Below are 19,633 nucleotides of genomic sequence, written 5' to 3'. Positions count from 1 at the left end.
TGATAAGTGGGGCTGGGACTAGAGGGAGAAACATTGAAATGTCCCCACGGTGCCCCAGGGTGAGGAGAATGAGGCTCTTTCCACGGGTAAGGGAAAAAAAATACTCAAGTCATCTAGATATATATTTTAATGCAATATTTAATGCAAAGGAATCCATGATGAGCAAAATATCGCTATTTGAAATAAAGATAGGATCTGACAGGGCTGGGGCTAGAGGGTAGCAAGGGAGCTGGTGTGCACAAACACAGAATCAAATCTTGTCTTTCTTTAAAACTGTAGTTATTTTGTTCACCATGGATTATTTCTGCATTTATTTTTAATTTTTAAAATATGACATTTATGGGGAATTCCCTGCCAGTCCAGTGGTTAAGATGCTGAGCTTCCAATGCAAGGGGCGCAGGTTTGATCCCTGATAGGGGAACTAAGATCCCACAAGCTGCACGCCCTGTGGCCAAAAATAAAAAAAGACATTTATATAGTATTTATCTTGATAGTGAATGTTTGGGGACACCCTTTTAGGTTCTAGATTTCAGAAAAGTGTCTCACTTCCCTTGCCCCAGCCCTGCCCGAATCTGTCTTTGGGGTCACTGGCAATCAGTCCCTTCACCTGACAGTTGAAGGAATTGCCAGACCTAATTTTTCAAGAGCTCCTGGAAATCTGAATTTCTTTTCATGAAACATCCTAGTTTTTCAATTTTGGCAGCAAATTTAGAATTTTTATAGGATTTGGCGGCCACATCTTGTCTTGGGGCCACCAGTTTGCCACCCTTGTTCAGACAGTAATTCCTCCTGAGGGATGGAGCTGGGGAAGGAGATGCAGTCCCCAGATCTCTGATTCTGTCTGTGCACTGCAGGGAGTGAGCAGGGAGATTCCTGCGGGGATGACAGCAGCCCTGGGGGGCCCAGCTGGTAGGCCAGCAGTTCAGATCATAGAGTAACAGTGTTGCATAAAGTTCCTGATGTCCCACAGTACAATGGCTTCATCCTCCTGTATGAGAAACTCTCCTCTCCAAGACTGCTGTATACTTCTATTTTTTTTATTTTTTATTTTTTTGCTGTATACTTTTAGAGACACACCAAATGCTTCCCAACACCACCAGGGGAGCATGTCAACAATGCACACTCCAGGGGTCCAGTTAGCTTCAGGATTCTGATTCATTCCATCTAGGTGAGGGCTGGTAAATTTGCATTTTACAATCAAGACTCAGGAGTTAGGATATTATGAAACCCTGGAGAGGGTTGGGCGAATAACCTTGAGTTTGACCTCTCTGAGACTCAGTTTCCACCTCTGTAAAACGGGGATAATATCATTTCTCCTCCTAGCCTTATGCAAACAATTCAAGGAGAGGGAGCAGTTATTATCATTGTCCGGAGGTCAAGCGACAGATCGGGAGGGGACGTTCTTATGCCCAAGTGAGCTAGGATATGGATTTGAACCCTCGATCTTACCCGGGATTTGAACTGGCAAATCCCCTCGCGCCTCCTCGACGTCAGTCTCCAAGTCATCTCTCAAATTCATCTCGACCCTCACGGAGCAGTCCACCACAACGTACCTATTTGCATATTAGCATAGCCCCGCCCCCCGCACGTTCTTCCCTTGCGGGTGGCCAGCCGCGATGCCACTCAGCGCTCCGCCTCCCGGCCCCGCCCGCACCCCACACCCCGCTCTCTCGGGCGCACCCTACCCCGCTGCCTGCTCTGCGCCCCGCCCCCAGCCCTAGCTCCCGTCGCCGGGGCTCGCGATTGGCCGCATCAGCCTCCAGTGCCCGCCCCCCGCCCGCTGGCCCTGCCCCCGCAGAGGGGAGCAAGTGCTCGCCCGCCGGCGGTGGGTTCGGCTGCGCGGCGGGGCTGAGGCGGCCGCGGTGGCCCTAACGCAGGTAAGGGCTCTTGCTGCCGCTATTCGGGTCTGGGTCTGCCGCCCCCGCCTCAAGCCCCGGGGGCAGGGCGCGGCCGGGGCGGAGGGGCGGCCTGGGCGGCTGCGGGTGGGGGAGTCCTGGAACGGCTCCGATTTGGCTAGGGACGGAGTTGGGGGTCGGGGTCTGTGAGGAGGCGCCCGGGATTCTGGGCGGGAGCTGAAGGTCGGGGTCTGTGAGGAGACACCAGGAATCCGGGCTGGAGTTGGGGGTCGGGGTCTGTGAGGAAGGACCAGGCATATGGGCTGGAGTTGGGGATCGGGGTCTGTGAGGAGGCACTGGGGATTGGGGCTGAAGTTGAGATTCGGGGTCTGTGAGGAGACACCGGGGACCCGGGCTGGAGTTGGCGGTCCGGGTCTGTGAGGAGGCACTGGGGATCCGGTTTGGGGTTGGGGGTTGGGGTCTGTGAGGAGGCACTGCGGATCAGGGCTGGAGTTGAGGTTCGGGGTCTGTGAGGAGGGTCTGGGAATCCGAGCTGGAGTTGGGGGCCGGGGTTCCTGAAGATGGGCTGGGCCCTGGGTTGGGTTAGAGTTGGGGTTCTTGAGCTGGGGGTTGAAGGTTAGCTGGGGAGGGGGCTGCTGATGGAGTTGAGGGTTGAAGAGGAGGTCCCTTGAGGAGGAAGAGGCTGAGGCTGGGAATTTGGATTGGAGTTTGGGGTTGGGGTCCATTGAAAGGAAGCTGGGGATCTGGGCTGGAGTAGAGGGCTGTGGTTGGAGCTGGGGCTCCAGGGTAGCAGGGGAGTGGACTGCGATGGAGTTGGTGATGGTGGAGGAACTTGGGGTCAGGGTGAGCTGGCACAGGGTCAAAGAGCAGACTTCGGGGGAACTGAGAGAAGTGGCGGGGGGGTGGTCAGGGTTCTTTCTAAAGGCATCTGATGGCTGTCGGGAGAAACGAGTGTCTGTGAGAGATGAGAGAGAGAGGAGAGTGGAGGGAGATGGGCTAGAGGCTGGGAGACACCCCCCTGCCCTGGACCAGGTGTTTTCCAGGAGGTTGACTATTCAGGAGTAAATAGAGGGGTCTAGGTTCGAAGTCAGTAATGAGGATAGCGGAAGGGAATCCGCCCCCCCCCCCCCCACCACCACCTTGGCTAATCATCTGGTGTAGGCAGAGACCCCTTGGTAACTCAGTGAGTTGCAGACAGCGGATGCTGGACACACTGAGGTCTGTTTCTGGCGTGCAGGGCACAGAGGGGAAATGGAAAGGTTTGTGTTGGTGGCTGAATTTTTCAGGAATTTGGGGAGTCAGGAGTTAGGAATCAAAGTAGAAGTTTTGGGGACAATGATATTGAGGGAAGTGGGTGGCACTTGAGTTTCCCCGTGAAGAGGGGGTTGCTCAGGGCTGGAATATGGGTGGGAGAAGACAGGCGTGATGAGCAGCAAAGAGCCTTCACCATTGCTGGATGTCAGCAAGGCAAATGCCAAGTTCTCAAATTTGCTCAGTTGCAGGCTATGGTCTTGCACAGGTTGAGAGTGGAGGGGCTCTGATAGGCGGGCCTGCCTTCTCCTGTCCTCTCTGATTGCTCTTTTGGCTGTATCCCCTCTGGGGGTTCAATTTACTCCTCTGTAAAATGGGAGTAATAAAACTGGAGCAGGTACCTCACAGGATCGCTGCGAGGGTGAAACGAGGAGATGCGTGTACCTTGCACACTCCTGGCACATGGCAAGGATACGTGCGTGTTGATAATAATGTTCTAAATTAAGGTTTATTGGGGGGGAGGAAGGTGGGTGGGTAGAATTACTGGGTTGTCAGGGAGGAGAGGGAAGAAATCACTTGGAGCTTGATTTCAGTCCCTCAATCTTGGGGTGCACGTAAGAATCCTTTCTGGAGTTTTAAAAAAAGAATCTGCAAAAAATTTTTTTCTTCACATTATTAAAAATGAGGGAAAAACAACAATGACAAAGGACAAGTCTACCTGGTTCTGCCTGGATTCTGAAGCTTTATCAAGGAACAAGCACATCTACTTAAGAGAAAGGTTCTTGGGTCGTTCTGATGAAGTGTACCCCACAGGAACCATTCAGATGTGTGCCCTGAAGGGGCCACTGGGCCACAGTTATATGCTCTTTAAATACATGAGCTTTGCATGGGACTTCCCACTCTGCCTTCCAATGCAGGGGGCGTGAGTTCAATCCCTGGTTGAGGAATTAAGATCCCACATGCTGTACAGTGTGGCTGAAAAATAAACTAACAAAAATAAATATATGAGATTTATAAGTTGACTTCCTGTGATGGACCAGGGTCTTTCCGCTTGGCAGTGCTCATAAACAGTGCACTGCTGGCCTTAATGCCAGGCCTTCCTTTGTGGGGGGCCATCCTGAGCCCTGTGGAGTGAGGAGCAGCATCCTTGGCCCCATCCACTCAATGCTAGGAGCACCTCCCCACCAGTGTGACAATGACAGATATCCCAAGATATTGCCCCCTGTCCTCAGGGGGCAGAATCACCCCTGGTGGAAACCCCCTGTTGGAAACAAAACTATGTTATTTTCTCCTTTAAATATCACATCTCACCTTTCACCCTTGGGAAGTATGGCCATTCAGATTTGGATTGGTTTTTATGTCATCTTGTGTTCTCTTGAGAGAAGAAAAAAAAAATCACACCACTTTTAGAAAAATTTAGAAATGTTGAATTCTTTCTAGGTGGGTCTTTCATGTGGCTTTTGAACACTTCTACTGGTTTTGAGTATGTGATTAACTGATCAGCTGCCGGCACTGAAAGAAGCCAACATTTGTGATTGTTTTCCTCGATTGTAACCGAGTACAGGCGTCTTCCTCAGAAGCTTGAGTTCTTCAGATGGTTCTTGGTCTTTTACTGAAAATGATTGTAATCAGTGCCATTGCTTTCTACTGCTCCATGTTTCATAAAGCCCAGGGCCCTATAGTTTGAAGGGAAAGACAACTGAATATGAATTACCCTGACACAGTGAGCTTTTTGCTTACTGAATGGAGGCATTTTTTTTGGTATACCCTGTAGTAGTGTAAAAAGTGCCTTCTTTCCTCCAAGGTGTTATTACAAGTTTTCTCATTTGCATCTGGTAATAAATAATTATCTTTAAAATAGTATTTTCTGGGGCATTTTTGTGTGTGTTATTTTTTGTTGGGGGGCCGTGCCATGGGTCATGTGGGATCTTAGTTCCCCGACCAGGGGTGGAACCCATACCCCCTGCAGTGGAAGCTCAGAGTCTTAACCACTGGACCTCCAGGGAAATCCTGGGCAATTGAATTCTTGAAACTCCCTTGTAGTTTCTTAGAGAAGCGTGATTGGGCCTGGCCTCCATGACTTTGGAGCTTTCTGGAGCTTTCTAGAGGGGATGGTTCCCAGGACAGTTGTGTGATTGTGGGGTGTGGACACGAACTTTTCTTTCCATTGCTCCCCTACAGGTGGCTGTGTCTTCACAGCCCAAGGATGATCGGCCGAGCTGTGTCTTTGTTCTGGGAAGGTTTGTCTTCTTTAGTCTTCTGTCCTTGATGATGTCAAGGGTCACCATGTTCAATGCTCACTTCAATAGCTCTGAACCTCACTTTTCACCATGTCTTTCTTGTGCTGCCCTTGGGCATGGCCTCTCTTTCTCTCTTCAGGGTCTAGAGGAAAGTGTTTGTTCCATATGACACCCAGGAGACCTCAGAGACCAGAATGGGTCACTGCAAAGATGGGTGACTTGTCCCAGCTGCTCAGGTCCCACCTTCTCCTCTTCCATCCTGTGCTGTTGCATCTTGTCCCACTAGCTGGCGGGCAGGGGGGCTCGTGGGCAGCTCTGAGACTCTTCTAGGAAAAGTACTAATTCTCCTGGTGGGTGCATGCGTGTCTGACTCTTTGCAACCCCATGGACGGTAGCCCACCAGGTTCCTCTGTCCATGGGATTTTCCAGGCAAGAATACTGGAGTGGGTTGCCATTTCCTTCTCCAGGGGATCTTCCCCGACCCAGGAATCAAATCTGAGTCTCCTGAGTTTCTTGTTTTTTTTTCTTTTCTCTTCATTTTTGTCTTGCGTTTCTTGCATTGGCAGGTGTATTCTTTACCACTGTGCCACCTGGGAAGCAAGTTCTCCTGGAGAACCTTGCAAAGGGATCAAGTCTTACTGCTTATTTCTTAAATGGAGGTACAATTGCCACATCATAAAACTCAGCCACTTTAACACACACTTCAGTTTTTTGGTAAGTTTATCGAGTTTTGCAACCATCTCCATAAAGCTGATTTAGAACCTTCCAGTACTCCAGTAAGACCTCCATCCCCATGAGCAGTCACCCCCACCCCCTCCCTAGCCCCTGACCACCAGGAACCCACTCTCTGTGTCTGTGGATCGCCGTGTTCTGGACGTTTCCCATCAGTGGAATCACACCCTGTGTGTCCCTCTGTGTCTGCTTCTCTCACTGAGCGTTGTGTTCTCAGGGTCTGGCCACGTGATAGTGAGTGTCAGGGCTTCTCCTTTTCATGGTTGAGTGACGTTCCCGTGTGAAAGGACACACATGTTTATCTGTTCACTTGTTGGTGGACATCTGGGCTGTTTCTGCGTTTTGGCGGTGAAGAATCGGTCTGCTGTGTCAATGGCTTTTTTCTTTCCTGAGCATTTGACAGCCCTCCAAACTGAAGCTCCATAGTTGGGGGTCGTTCGGGCATGAGCCCTCTGGTTCTGTTTCTCTTTCTCTTGTCTGCATTTCTTCCCTCCTTGAGTTAAATGCTTCCCTGTTTCTTGCTCAGAACATCCCAGCTGGCAGATCAGCCTCTAGTCTCTCCTGTTCTGGTGGGTTGCCCCTCATGCCCACCATAACCAGAGTCTTCTGTCTAAAGCTGAGATTGGTTCATAATTTTCCCTGCCATCTTCACCAACTCATCATCCACTCGACAAAATCAAATTGCCCCCTCGGTGGGGAGTTGGCCCCACCCCACCTTCAGGCTGACCTTCACTTTGACTCCAGGAATGGCCCTTCCCACTCTGCCCACCCAGCGCATGCCCTCAGCTTTCTTGGATGGTGCAGTTTGCTGTCTCCTTTGTCTGAAACCTTCCTTCCTTCCTTCCTCTCCCCAACAAAGGCTGGTTGTGTGCCTATTTTAAGCTTCAGACCGGGTGCCAGGCGCCGGGAGCACCACGTGAATGAAACGCTTGTGTGCATGGGGGGCGGTGTGGAGACGGGCCCCTGGGGCCATCCTGTCCCTGGGCCGGCTTTCTGAGTCAGGGTCCCTGGAGGGTGGCAGGGCTAGAGGCCCCAGGCTGTGTATTTCAGAAGCTCCCCAGGTGTGCAGTGAGAGGAAGCAGTCTTTCAGGGCACAGAGACATGGGGGTGACACCTGTGCCCAGGACATCAAGGGAAGAGGCCAGAGAGAAGGCCTGTGCTGAGAAGTTTGCTAGGAGACAGGTTGGGGGGCGGTGCAGTCATCATGGGCAAAGTCTCCCTCCTCCCCAGCACTCTGGATACCAAGCCTGGTCATCCTGTCTGAGGGTGCCCTCCTGGGCACCATGCCTGTGGAGCAGCCTTCCCAGCCCCTGCCCCCTCCATGCCAGATGCAGTGCCAAGGGAGAAAGACTGACTTGTAGAAATTGCTCCTTTTTTGGAATTTCTGAAAGTTAACTGTTTGGAGATGATAAAATACAAAAAAGTGACCCATCTTTGCTGCATGACAATTAGTTGAGAGTCTGCTTTTCATAACCATGGGTGTCTGTGGGTGTGTACATGTGTTTTCTGCGCCTCTGTGCTGACATGAGGAAGTGCCAGGGTGAGGGGCCAGGTGAATCTGGGATTCAAATGAATCTGCAACCTGCCTGGTAGCTTTGTGATGGTGACCACTGGTCACATCTTGTCCTTTTTTGTCAAGGCCATGACCTCAGCCTCTGCCTTCTTAAGAAACCCCTTCATTTGGTGGCCTAAAAAGTCAAGAGAAATCAAAGACAGGAGGTGAATTGGGCCAAGTCCATGTAGCTCCTGGGCTGGACAGACAGGCGGTTGCTGGGGGATGGGGTGGGGTCGGGGGAGGTTGAGAAATAATGCGCCAACCCTAGCAACCTTGTCTTTGGCTAATTGTGTGACTTTCCTGGGGCCCCGTTACAAAGCACCACAGACCACATGGCCTGAAGCAACAGAAATCTGTCTTTTCCCAGTCCTAGAGGTCAGAAGCCTCCAATCCTTATGGACAGAGCCATGCTCCCCCTGAGGTCCCCAGAGCAGGGGCTTTCTTGCCTCTTTGGCTTCTGGAAGGTGGTGTGTGTGTGTATGTGTGTGCTCAGTCCCTCAGTCGTGTTCAATTCTTTGGGACCCTTTGGACTGTAGCCTGCCAGGCTCCTCTGTCCATGGGGTTTTCCAGGCAAGAATACTAGAGTGCGTTGCCATTTCCTTCTCCAGGGCATCTTCCTGAGCCAGGGATCGAACCCGCATCTCCTTCGTCTCCTGCGTTGCAGGCAGAGTCTTTACCACTGAGTCAACTAGTAAAGTCAATTCTCTTTCCCTCCTGAGAAGGGAAACCCTTCTGAAAGATGGTGGTTGCCAGCAACCCCTAGCGCCCCGTGGCTCACAGACATATTATTCTGGTCTCTGCCCCTGTTGTCACATGGCCTTCACCCTGTGTGTCTGTCAGAGAAAACCCAGAGCTGGACAGTAGTTACAACAGTAAAAACAAGAGTTTACCCAGAAATGATTGCAATGGGGAAAAGAAACCTCATTTTAGAACTGGGCTCCATTCTGAATACAGTGCAGACCAGTGGCAATGAGTAGCCAAGGAGCAGGTGAGGGTCAGGGGATGGAGATTGCTAAGAGGAAGCACTGGGATAATTCTGTATAAGGGATCTCTTAGATTCCAGGTGCAGACATTAGCTGGAGGAGGGGCTGAGGAGCCCAGTGAAGTATGGGGGTGACCAGATGTGGAAACTGGGGGAAATCTTAGTCCGTCAACTTAGCAGGATTCTTGCTGAAATTGTACAGTGTAGAGATGAACATGGGGCCCAAACGTCAAGGCCCCATTGAAAAGTTCAAGGTAGCCTGAGTAGAACTGGTTAAGGAAAGAATCTGTATTAAGCCTCACGTGTGTCCGCATTTCCCTCTTCTGAGAATGCCAGCTGTTGGGTCAGGGCCACCCTACTCTGTGTGACCTCACTTTAGCTCAGTGACACCCCCAGAGACACTATTTCCAGATCAGGTCCCATTCCCAGCCTCCAGGCTTAGGAAGTGTGCATATCTTCGGTGGGAGGGGTACACAGTGTACCCCATACCACCTAGAAAGGGGCCACCCTCGCAAGGTGAGAGTCAGCTTTTTGGGGGGCCCTCTGGTCCTAGTTGCTAAATGCCCTCCTGCCCTGCCCCACCCCATTCCCTCTTTCTCAACACCGGAACAACATTTGCACCATTGCACAGAAAATGGAGAACTTGGGGCCAACTGGGCCCCTGGGAGGAAGTGGGAGTTTTCAAGTTCACTGGGACAGGGGGGTATAGGAGGTCACAGGTGACCTTGCAGCCCCAGGGAAGCTCTTGGTTATTTGTCATCTGCAGGACACCTGTCTTGGCTGCCTTCCTGGTTGAAATGAAAGTATAAGTGTTAGTCGCTCAGTCGTGTCTGAGAAGTGTTAGTTGCTCGGTCTTAACCGACTCTTTGTGACCCCATGGACTGTAACCCGCCAGGTTCCTCTGTCTATGGAATTCTCAGGGAAGAATACCAGAGTGGGTTGCCATTTCTCCCTCCAAGGGATCTTCCTGACCCAAGGATCAAACCCAGGTCTCCTGCGTTGCAGGCAGATCCTTTACCGTCTGAGCCACCAGGGAGGTCCCCTTCCAGGTTGTGCAGATCCAATGAAGCATCTCCAGAAGGAGGCGGGGGGAGTTCTCTGTAAATATGAGATGTTGTTGTTATTGACATGGTGGTTCTGATTAAGGCAAGATCTCTCCTTCTTGGCATTGAGGACTGCGAGACCAAGTCATCCACTGCGGGGCCGTCCTGGGTGCTGTGGGGTGAGAGGAGGCTTCCCAGGCCTCCACCCACTCAATGTCAGGAGCACCTAGTCCTGAGGACCACAGATGCCCCAGTCATGGCCCAGCATCCCCTGGGAGGAGGCAGAACCACCTTCTGATGGAAACCATTGGCTAAACTATTTCTAATAAGATTTTATGATTCTATGATTGCACTAAAGTAAGAAGATATTTTCCCGTAAATTTATTGGTTTATTTTTGGCTGTATGGGGTCTCCTTGCTGCAAGCAGGCTTTTTCTAGTTGCGGAGAGTGCGGGCCAGTCTCTAGTTGCCATGTGCAGGCTTCTCTTTGTGGTGGCTCTTTGTGGAAGGCATGGGGACTTCAGTAGCTGTGGTGCATGGAGTTAGTTGCTCCAAAGCATGTGGGATCTCCCCAGATCAGGGATTGAACCCATGTCCCCTGCATTGGCATGTGAATTCTTATCCATTGTGCTACCAGGGAAGTTCGATTTTTTTTTTAATAAGCTTTATTTATTTTTTAGTTCACAGCAAAGCTTAGCAGAAGGAACAGAGGTTTCCCCACATGCCCCTACCCCCACCTGTACACAGTCTCCCCATCATCAAAGTCCCCCACCAGCAGGACATCCATTTTAATCAGTAGACCTGCATGGACCTGTCACTGTCACCTAATGTCAGTAGTTGACCAGAGGGCTCGTTCTTGGTCTTGTATGAGTTGAGACAGATGTACACTGACATGAATACACCATGAGAGAATAGTTTCACTGCCCTAAAAATCCTCTATGCTCTGTCAATTCATCCCTCCCTCCCCAGTATTTTGTTTTTATGGGGAAGGAGCTAAGAACAACTTAGTAACTTCGAGTGCCTGTTGGGAAAGGTCTAACTCTATACTGTGTGGAGTTTTACATGAATCATCCCTCTACATTCTCCACTCCTCAAAGCCGTGCTGTCCAACGGAAACAGGGCTGAGCCTCAAATGTCATTTTATTTTTAAAAAGTCTATTTTGTTGAAGTATAGTTGATTTACAATGTTGTGTCAATTCCTTCTGTACAGCAAAGTGATGCAGTTATATATATATATATATTCTTTTTCATATTCTTTTCCATTATGGTTTACCACAGGATATTGAAGAGAGTTCCCTGGTCTGTGCAATAGGACCTTGTTGTTTATCCATCCTATATGTAATAGTTTGCATCTGCTCACTTCCGGTCCTTCCCTCTCCCATCCCTCTCCTCCTTGGCAATCACATGTCTGTCCTCTATGTCAGTCATAATTTTATTTTTTAACACTTTTATGACATCTCATCTTCTGTCACCCTCTTCTCCTCTTGCCCTCAAATCTTTCCCAGCATCAGGGTCTTTTCCAGTGAGTCTTTTCACATCAGGCGTCCAAAGCATTAGAGCTTCAGTTATAGCATCAGTCCTTCCAATGAATATTCAGGGTTGATTTCCTTTAGGATTGATCTCCTCACTGTCCAAAGGACTCTCAAGTGTCTTCTCCAGCACCATAGTTCAAAAGTATCAATTCTCTGGTGCTCAGCCTTCTTTATGGTTCCATTCTCACATCCGTACATTGACTACTGGAAAAACCATAGCTTTGACTATATGGACCTTTGTCGACAAAGTGATGTCTCTGCTTTTTAATATACTGTCCAGGTTTGTCATAGCTTTCCTTGCAAGGAGCAAGCGATGTTGCCTCTGATGTTACCTAGTTTGGGGCTTGGATTCCCAAAGCCTTCTGGGTGGGCAGGGGTTAATGATTTGGGAACAAATGTGTGGAGTGATTGTATTTCCCATAGCGTCATCGTGCCCTACTGAGATGGGTCACTGATTTCCTTTAGTGTCTCAAAATGTGAGAGACATGCATCTTAGAAATGACAGGCTCTTAAATTTGATGAACTGTGGCTTCTGATAGCTCAAAAAAAAGTCATATTTTACAACATCAATTATGTTTATTACAACATTCTTTAAAAATGTACAAACGTGAAACTTTGTTTATAAATGTCTGTGCTCATAGCTTTTACATTATAAATCCCCCAAAGCAGGTAAAGTAAATTAAAACAGATGCAATGAACACATATTCAGACAAACTCTTGTAATGGCAGGCGCTGGGTGTTTTGTAGAATGATGTTCCAGGAGTCACAGTTTGCCAGGCAAAGCGTCCCAGAGCGAGCTTGGAAGAGGCTGGGTTGACATGAAAACTAAAGCTTCCTGCCCTTGGCTGGGCGCCCACAACGGGGCTCCTCGCTCAGCAACTGCTGAACTTAGCAACGCCTTTCTCTTTAGGTTGAGAAACTGACAGATTAATTCTTCCAGGCTGACTTTTAAATATTTGAGGCATGAGTGAGAAATGGAATTTTTTTTCCCCTTAAATTGCTGCTTAATGAAATGCAGAGTTGTTTTTGACTTGAATGATCAATAGCAATGGGGTTGGTGGGGCTTTGGGGATGAGCTGGGCATTTATTGTTTAAAAAAATAGATTGGCTTCTCTCTCTGTCTGTCTTTGTCTCTCTGTGTCTCTTTTTCTGTCTGTTTCTTCCTGTCTCTCACTCTTGCTGTCTCTCTTTGTCTCTCTGTGTATTTCTCTCTTTGTCTCTCTGTGTCTGCATCTCTCTGTCTCTCTTTCTCTTATCAGACATGTCCAGGAGCCTCTCCGGGACTGTGTGAAGAAAAACTGAAACACATCCAGTGCTGTTCACAAACCTCAGGTCTGTGTGTGCGGGTTTGGGGTGATGAAAGACAGGGGCCAGGGTTCTGGAAACTTGGGTTCCAGTCTCGGCTCCATCTCTGATTTCCAAATTGTCAAAGTCCCCCCACTCCTCTGAGCCTCCACTTCCCTCGCTGTGAAATGGGTGTAGGATGAGCTGGTACCCATACCAGCCACTCTGGTACCACCACCAGCATCCCACATGTCATCTCTAGGAAAGATAGTGGACTGAGTTTTGAGATCTATTTCTTTTTATTTAAATTTTATTGAAGTATAGCTAATTTACAGTGTTGCATTAATCTCTGCTGTACAGCAAAGTGACTCAGCTGTAATATATAGATTCTCGTTCACATTCTTTCCCATTATTGTTTATTTCGGATATTGGATATAGTTCCCTGTGGTCTACAGTAGGACTGGTGGTGTATCCATCCTGTATATACTAGTTTGTATCTATCTGCTAATCCCAAACTCTTTGTTTCCTTTTTCTTTTTTTTTTTAAATTAACTTTTTATCTTGGACTAATTGCAAATGTCCAGAAGGGTCACAGAGGTAGTACAGACGATCCCGGGTGCCCTTCGCCCAGTCTCTCCCACCCCAGCACCCTTCCTCCCTAGAGCACCTGTGCCACCCCCAGAACTCAGTGTGGGTGCATCACTGTTGACTCAGGCCCTCGCTAAGTTTGGATTTCACTGGCTTCCCTTGATGTCCTTTTCTGCCCCAGCCCCGCTCTAGGACCCCACGTGACATTCAGTCATCAGCTCTCCTTCGCCGCTCTGAGTGGTGACAGCTCTCTGACTTTCCTTTTCATGCCTGGGCAGCCATGAGGAGGCCGGGCAGGAGTTTTGCAAGACATCTCTCCGTCTGGGTTTGTGTGATGCTTTTCTCATGATTACATCAAAGTCGTGGTTTTGGGAAAGAACACACAGAGCTGAGTGCCTTCTTAGCACGTTCCAGTGTCCCTGACACCCACATGGCTTCACCCAGATGTTAACCTTGATTACCTGTCCCCTCCCCCAGGATACATAGAGGCCTGGATTAGTCTCCTCGGACCCCCAGATCACCTCACTGTGTTCCCAGTCCAATGCCAGATCCTTCACCCTCTGTGCTGAGAATTTTTTTTTAATATTTACTTATTTATTGAGCTGCCTCAGGTCTTAGTTGCCGTACGTGGGATCCTCCATCTTCATTCCAGCAAGCGAGATCTTTAATTGTAGCATGTGGGATCTAGTTCCCTGACCAGGCTCCTTGCATTGGGAGCACAGAGTCTTAGCCACTGGACCACTGGGAAAGCCCTTGCACTGTGAACTTTGCATTGAGTCTTTGCAGCGTGATGTCAGCTTTCTCCGGGTTCAGTTGTACCCAATGAAGGCTGTGTTCCTGGAGATGAAACTGAGGAGTTGACAGCTCATCATCTTGCACGTGTGGCTGCAGACACTATGGGATGTTGGGGAGAAATGTCTTCATACTACTGTGAGACACATGGGCCCCTCACATCCCAAATCCATGCATGAGGGTTGCGGGCCTTGGGCTCACTGCTGATGACTGAAATCCCAGTGGAAGCCTGCCTAAGGGTTCTGGCCTGGTTTTGTGAAGGTGCCATGTTCTGATCAAAGGAGGTGAGTGAAGTCGCTCAGTTGTGTCCCACTCTTTGTGACCCCATGGATAGTAGCCTACCAGGCTTCTCCGTCCATGGGATTTTCCAGGCAAGAGTACTGGCTTGCCATTTCCCTCTCCATCAAAGGAGGGGGAGCTTTGAAACCCCAGGGGAGAGTTTTGGCACAGGCAGCCCAAGACTTGGAAGCCCCATGAAGCTGCTGCTGTTCCTGCCCTCTCGCCCCATCTCCCAGAGCCACATCCTGAGTGCTGGCTCACATGTGGCAGAGTGTCTGGCCAAAGCAGAGGGCTGCTGGAAATCAGGCTGCTTTCTGGGGGGGTGTTTGGCATGTCCTTTGAAAGTGAAACTGGGTGCCCCTGGGAGATGTCCCAGGAGAAGGCAGGCAGGAGTTGCTCCTTCTCTGGGGTGTGAATGGAACCCTTTGTTGAGCCGAAGCCTTTTTCTCAGTGGCCTCTTCACTCAGCCCACAATGGCGGGATGATGCCAGGGGTGAAGGTAGTGACCATCCGTGCTGCCTGTCTCCTGTCGTCCTAAGGGAGGGCCCTGCCGGTCACAGCAGTTTCTGAAAATCAAAAATTAGTTTATCACACACCAGACACAGCCCACCTTCTTTCTCCCCTCTCCCCCCACCCCCATTCATTTCTCTGCTCAGCGCTGCATGGATGAGGAGGTGAGCTCCTTGCATCCACTTCAACCCACTCTGATTTGCTGTTTTTTCATTGTGGTGAATTACATGTCACATAAAATTCACTGCTTTAACTGTTTTTAGGTGCACAGTTCAGTAACATTAAGTATATTCACGCCATTATGCAACCATTCTTCCCCTGTCCCCATCTACCCGGCACCTTTTCATCTTCTAAATTTGAAACTGTCCCTGTTAAATACTCCGGGCACCATAGACCTGCCTGTTCTGGACGTTTCCCATCAGTGGAATCACACCCTGTGTGTCCTTCTGTGTCTGCTTCTCTCACTGAGCATCATGTTCTCAGAGTCTGTCCACTTTCATAGTTTAGAGCAGAATCATGTTCCATCATATACGTCTGTTGTGTCTTGATGCCTTCATCTATCAATGCTCACTTGGCATGATTCCACTGTTAGGCTGCCATGACTTGCGCTGCAGTGAACATCCATCTTCAGGTTTTTATGTCGATGGTTGTTTTCAGTTCCCCCGGGTGGGTCCCCAGGAGTGGCATCGTGGGGCCGTTGTCTATTTTTAAACTTCTCGATTGTTTGTGCTTCTCTGCCTGGTGGGGTTTTCGTCCATTTGCTGCTTCTCTCTCAGCTCAGCCTTGGGGACTTTGGAAGGACTTGAGTTCTTCTGGCTGACTGCATTCATCCCCCAGGCCCACTCTCGTCCCCATCCTTGTTAACTGTGCAGCCAGCCCACCGCAGCTTTCTCTGTACTGTTCATTTGTCTCCCTCCTGCATCTGGGGTCACACTCCTGCCTCCCCCAGCCTGGAATGCCCTCTGCTCTGACAAACACCACCTGCTTGCTGTTGACCTGCCCACCTTTCCACTAAGGCCACCTTTCCACTGCACCCGGCCTCCACCTGCCCTCGTGTCCAGTGACACCTCCCCGAACCCACTGGACTCCCATCGGACTCCCAGCCACCTCTGCTCTGTAGTCGCCAGGGGGCCTCACCCAGCTTTCTTTAGCCAGAGCTTCAGTTTTTGGTTGGTTGGTTTTATCTATAAAAGATGCTCCTCTGTCAAGGGGGGTGGAGCAGGCCACACAGAATGTATGTCTAGTAGCCAGCAGGTATTAAATATGAAGAAAAAAATGGATTAAAAAAAATTCAGACAAAAACATGGAGGAAAAAATCAGAAGCAAGCTGTGATAGAGTGATGGGGCCCCCAAGGACACGTCACCTCATGGGGCAGAGGGGACTCTGCAGGAGGGATTAAGTTAAGTAAGGCCCCTGAGATGGGGACGACCCTGGACTCCCCGGGAGGCCCAGTGTCATCACAGGGTCCTTATAAGAGGGAGAGGGAGGGTAAGAGGCAGAGAGACAGGAGGTGCTGCGCTGCTGGCTGTGAGGATGGAGGGAGGGGCCATGAGCCAGGGATGCGGTGCCTTTGGAAGCTGGAAAAGGCAAGAGCTTGTGCTCCCCTGGAGCCTCCGAAAAGACTATCCCTGCCCACGCCTGGATTTACCCGCCGTGCGGCCTGAGCCAGACTCCTGAACCCCAGAACTATGAGAGAATCAATGGGTGTGGTTTTAAGCCCTGAACTGGTGGCAGTTTGTTACAGTAACTGCAGGAAACTGATGTGGTTTAGGGAACCACAGTGCAGATAAAGTTCTGTGTCCTCACAGCTTCTCGTCTTGTTTCTGGTACGTGATGCGGATCAAGAGCCTCCTGTCATGGGCTGCGCTGGACCCTAAAGGGCAGCTGGAATTCCCAACCACATACTTTCTACCGAGTCTGTGGCTGAGCCCACGATGCGTGATTCTATCCTGGAGCCTCTTGGAGATGAACTTTCCATTTTAGTTATGTCACCTGCATGTCTTCAGAGGGGCTCTTATTCACTGAACCCAGGTTGAATCTTCCAGAATGCTCTAGAGTCTGTGTTCTGGGGCCAATGTGATGACCTCCTGTCCCCAGGGCTGCAGCTGTGTCTCTCTCCCCCTCCTCCTGCCCCAGGTCAAGGTTCTGGTGATGGGCTGGTCACTGTTGACTTGCATTTAACTTTGTGCGTAGTGGTTCCCACCCAGGGCTGTATTGGCCCCAAGAGCACCCACCTGGGGTGCCCCTCTGAGGGTCTGTCTTCAGATAAGGAAACTGAGGCTCAGGACTGGGGAAGTGACACCCCAATGTTCATAGCAACACTATTTACAATAAATAAGATGTGGAAGCAACCCAAGTGTCCATTGACAAATGGAAGGATAAAGATGTGTATATATACAATGGAATACTACTTAGCCATCAGAAAGAATGCAGTTACGCCATTTGCAGCAACATGATGGATTTAGAGAGTGTCATACTAAGTGAAGTCAGTCAGAGAAAGACAAATACTATATGATATCACTTATATGTGGAATCTAAAAAGTACTACAAATGAAACTTATTTACAAAACAGAATCAGACTCACAGACTTAGAAAACAAACTTTTGGTTACCAAAGGGGATGGAGAGGCATAAATTAGGAGCGTGAGATTAACATATACACACTACTGTATATAAAATAGATAAACAACAGGACCTACTGTATACCACAGGGAACTAAATTCAACATCAATATTATGATCTTTTAATAAACTATAATGGAAAAAAGGTTAAAATGATCTAGGTATATGAGGATGAGATGGCTGGATGGCATCACTGACTCGATGGACGTGAGTTTGAGTGAACTCCGGGAGTTGGTGATGGACAGGGAGGCCTGGCGTGCTGTGATTCATGGGGTTGCAAAGAGTCGGACACGACTGAGCGACTGAACTGAACTGATACATAAACATGTATAACTGAATTACTTTGCTGTGTACCTGAATCTAACACAATATTGTAGATCAATTGTATTCTATACTTCAGTTAAAAAGAAAAGAACCAGGGAGCCAAGCCAGGAAGGACCCAGCCCCAGGCCCGCCACTCTGTAGCTCTTCCATGAGACAAAGCTGATCATGTTGTCTGAATTTTGCACAGGCTTTTTTCTCTTGGTGACAGAACCAGCCATGCTTCCTTCTGGCTGTGTAATTGGGTATGTGAGGCTGGCTTTGGTGCACCTGTCTCCTAGGATTAAAAACTGTGGTGTTGGGAATTCCCTGGCGGTCCAATGAGTACAACTCAGCGCTTTCACTGTTGAGGGCCTGGGCTCGATCCCTGGTCAGTGAACTAGGATCCCACAGGCTGCACAGTGTGGCCAAATCTGCCCCTCTCGGACTATGGTCTCATGAAAAGATTCTCCACACTATTAGCTTTCAGAGAAATGCAAATCAAAAGCACAGTAGGACACCCCTTCACAACTATCAGGATGGCTAGAGTTGAAAGACAGACAGTGACAAGCGTAGGTGAGGGTGTGGAGAGGAGAGAACCCTGTGCCCTGCTGGCAAGAATGGAAATCAGGCAGCTGATTGGAAAACATGGAGTTTCTATACGACTCAGCAATTCTACTCCTGGGTGTCCGCTCAAGAGAAATGAGAATATTCATCTACACAAATCCTGAACATCAATGTTCACAGCAGCATAATTCACAACAGCCAAAAGGTGGAAACCACCCAAATGTCTCATCAGCAAACAAGCAGATAAACAAAACTGTGTTCCCTCCACACACATCCCTCAGCCACGGAAAGGGGAGAAGTGCTGACACTCGCTACCATGTGGACAGACCCTGAGAACACGATGCTCAGTGAGAGAGGCAGACACAGAAGGACACACAGGGTGTGATTCCACTGATGGGAAACGTGCAGAGCAGGCAGATCCGCAGACACAGAGAGTGGGTTCCTGCTTGTCAGGGGCTGGGCATGACTACTGATGGGAATGGGGCTTCTTTTGAGATAATGGAATGTTCTGGAACTAGTTAGTGGTGATAGTTACACAACTCTGTGACTGTATTAAATACTATTGAATTGTATACTTTAAAATGATTAAAATTATAAATTTTCTATTATGTTTATTTTACTACAACACCGCCCCCAACCTGTTGGTCTAAGGGGGGTGCCATTTCATGGAGTGAGCCTGCATGCAGTCCTTGATGGGCCCGTGAGGGATGCCCATCTCTGGCTGAGTTCAAGCTGTGATCTGACACTTTCTCCTTCTAAGCCCTGTCCTTCAGAGTCTGGCACAAGGACGTGAACTCTCCTGTGGCCTGGGCTGTTGAGCAGTCACACCTTGGCCATAGCTTTGCCAGCACTGGGCCCCAACTGGCCATGGGTGGAACTGGGAGGGAATGGGGGTGCTCTGGGGTCCCTGGGAGAAGGCAGCAAGTGGGGCTCAGCTAGAGGAGTTTTGAGAGTCCTTCCCTCCTTTGTGGGATGGGGACTCCTGGGAGGGGTGAGATGTGAAGGAGGTGTAAGGTCAAAAATGATGGAAACTTCTGGAACCTTTTGGAACCTGGTGGAATGTCGGGGGCCTTGTGGCACAGTGAGACTTTGGGATTGGGGTGACTACTTAGACACTGGATAACTTTCTCCCTGGGCAATTTTGGGCAAAACCTCTTTGTTTCTGTTTCCTTGTGGGCAAAATGGAATTTAAATCACTGTCCAGAATCCTCCTAAGGGCCGAGATGATGGCCAAGGCAGTGACCCAAGTCAGGGGTGGACAGGTTATTACTGCCTTTGATGTAATAGTATTATCACTGTTAATGTTACTATTTTATTATTATTATTATGTAAAACATTTTTTGGTGACACCACATGGCATGTGGGACCTTAGTTCCCCTACCAGGTTGCACCCACGCCCCCTGTGTGGAAACAAGGAGTCTTAACCACTGGACCACCAGGGACACCCTTAATATTATTATTTATGTCACATTAGAGATAATATTCATGTTACAGTCGGTGTAT

General features: G+C 49.3%; 1 protein-coding gene across 3 annotated transcripts in view; it reads left to right on the top strand.

Annotated features, from left to right (window-relative positions):
* Window positions 1-1,782: 1,782 nt before the first annotated feature.
* GNG7 (G protein subunit gamma 7) overlaps window positions 1,783-19,633 on the top strand; it is a 138,304-nt gene continuing 120,453 nt past the window's right edge. For 2 of the 3 annotated variants that reach the window (XM_027547141.1, XM_027547137.1), the window contains exon 1: window positions 1,783-1,877. The gene's annotated coding sequence lies outside the window, so the exon portion shown is untranslated. Of the gene's footprint in view, window positions 1,878-12,449; window positions 12,523-19,633 lie in introns of all 3 variants that reach the window. The other variant, XM_027547139.1, reaches the window with a different exon arrangement.

This window comes from Bos indicus x Bos taurus, chromosome 7 (assembly GCF_003369695.1).
Source record: "Bos indicus x Bos taurus breed Angus x Brahman F1 hybrid chromosome 7, Bos_hybrid_MaternalHap_v2.0, whole genome shotgun sequence".
In the NCBI taxonomy this organism is placed as follows: Eukaryota; Metazoa; Chordata; class Mammalia; order Artiodactyla; family Bovidae; genus Bos; species Bos indicus x Bos taurus.
This window is presented reverse-complemented; position numbering and strand designations above follow the sequence as displayed.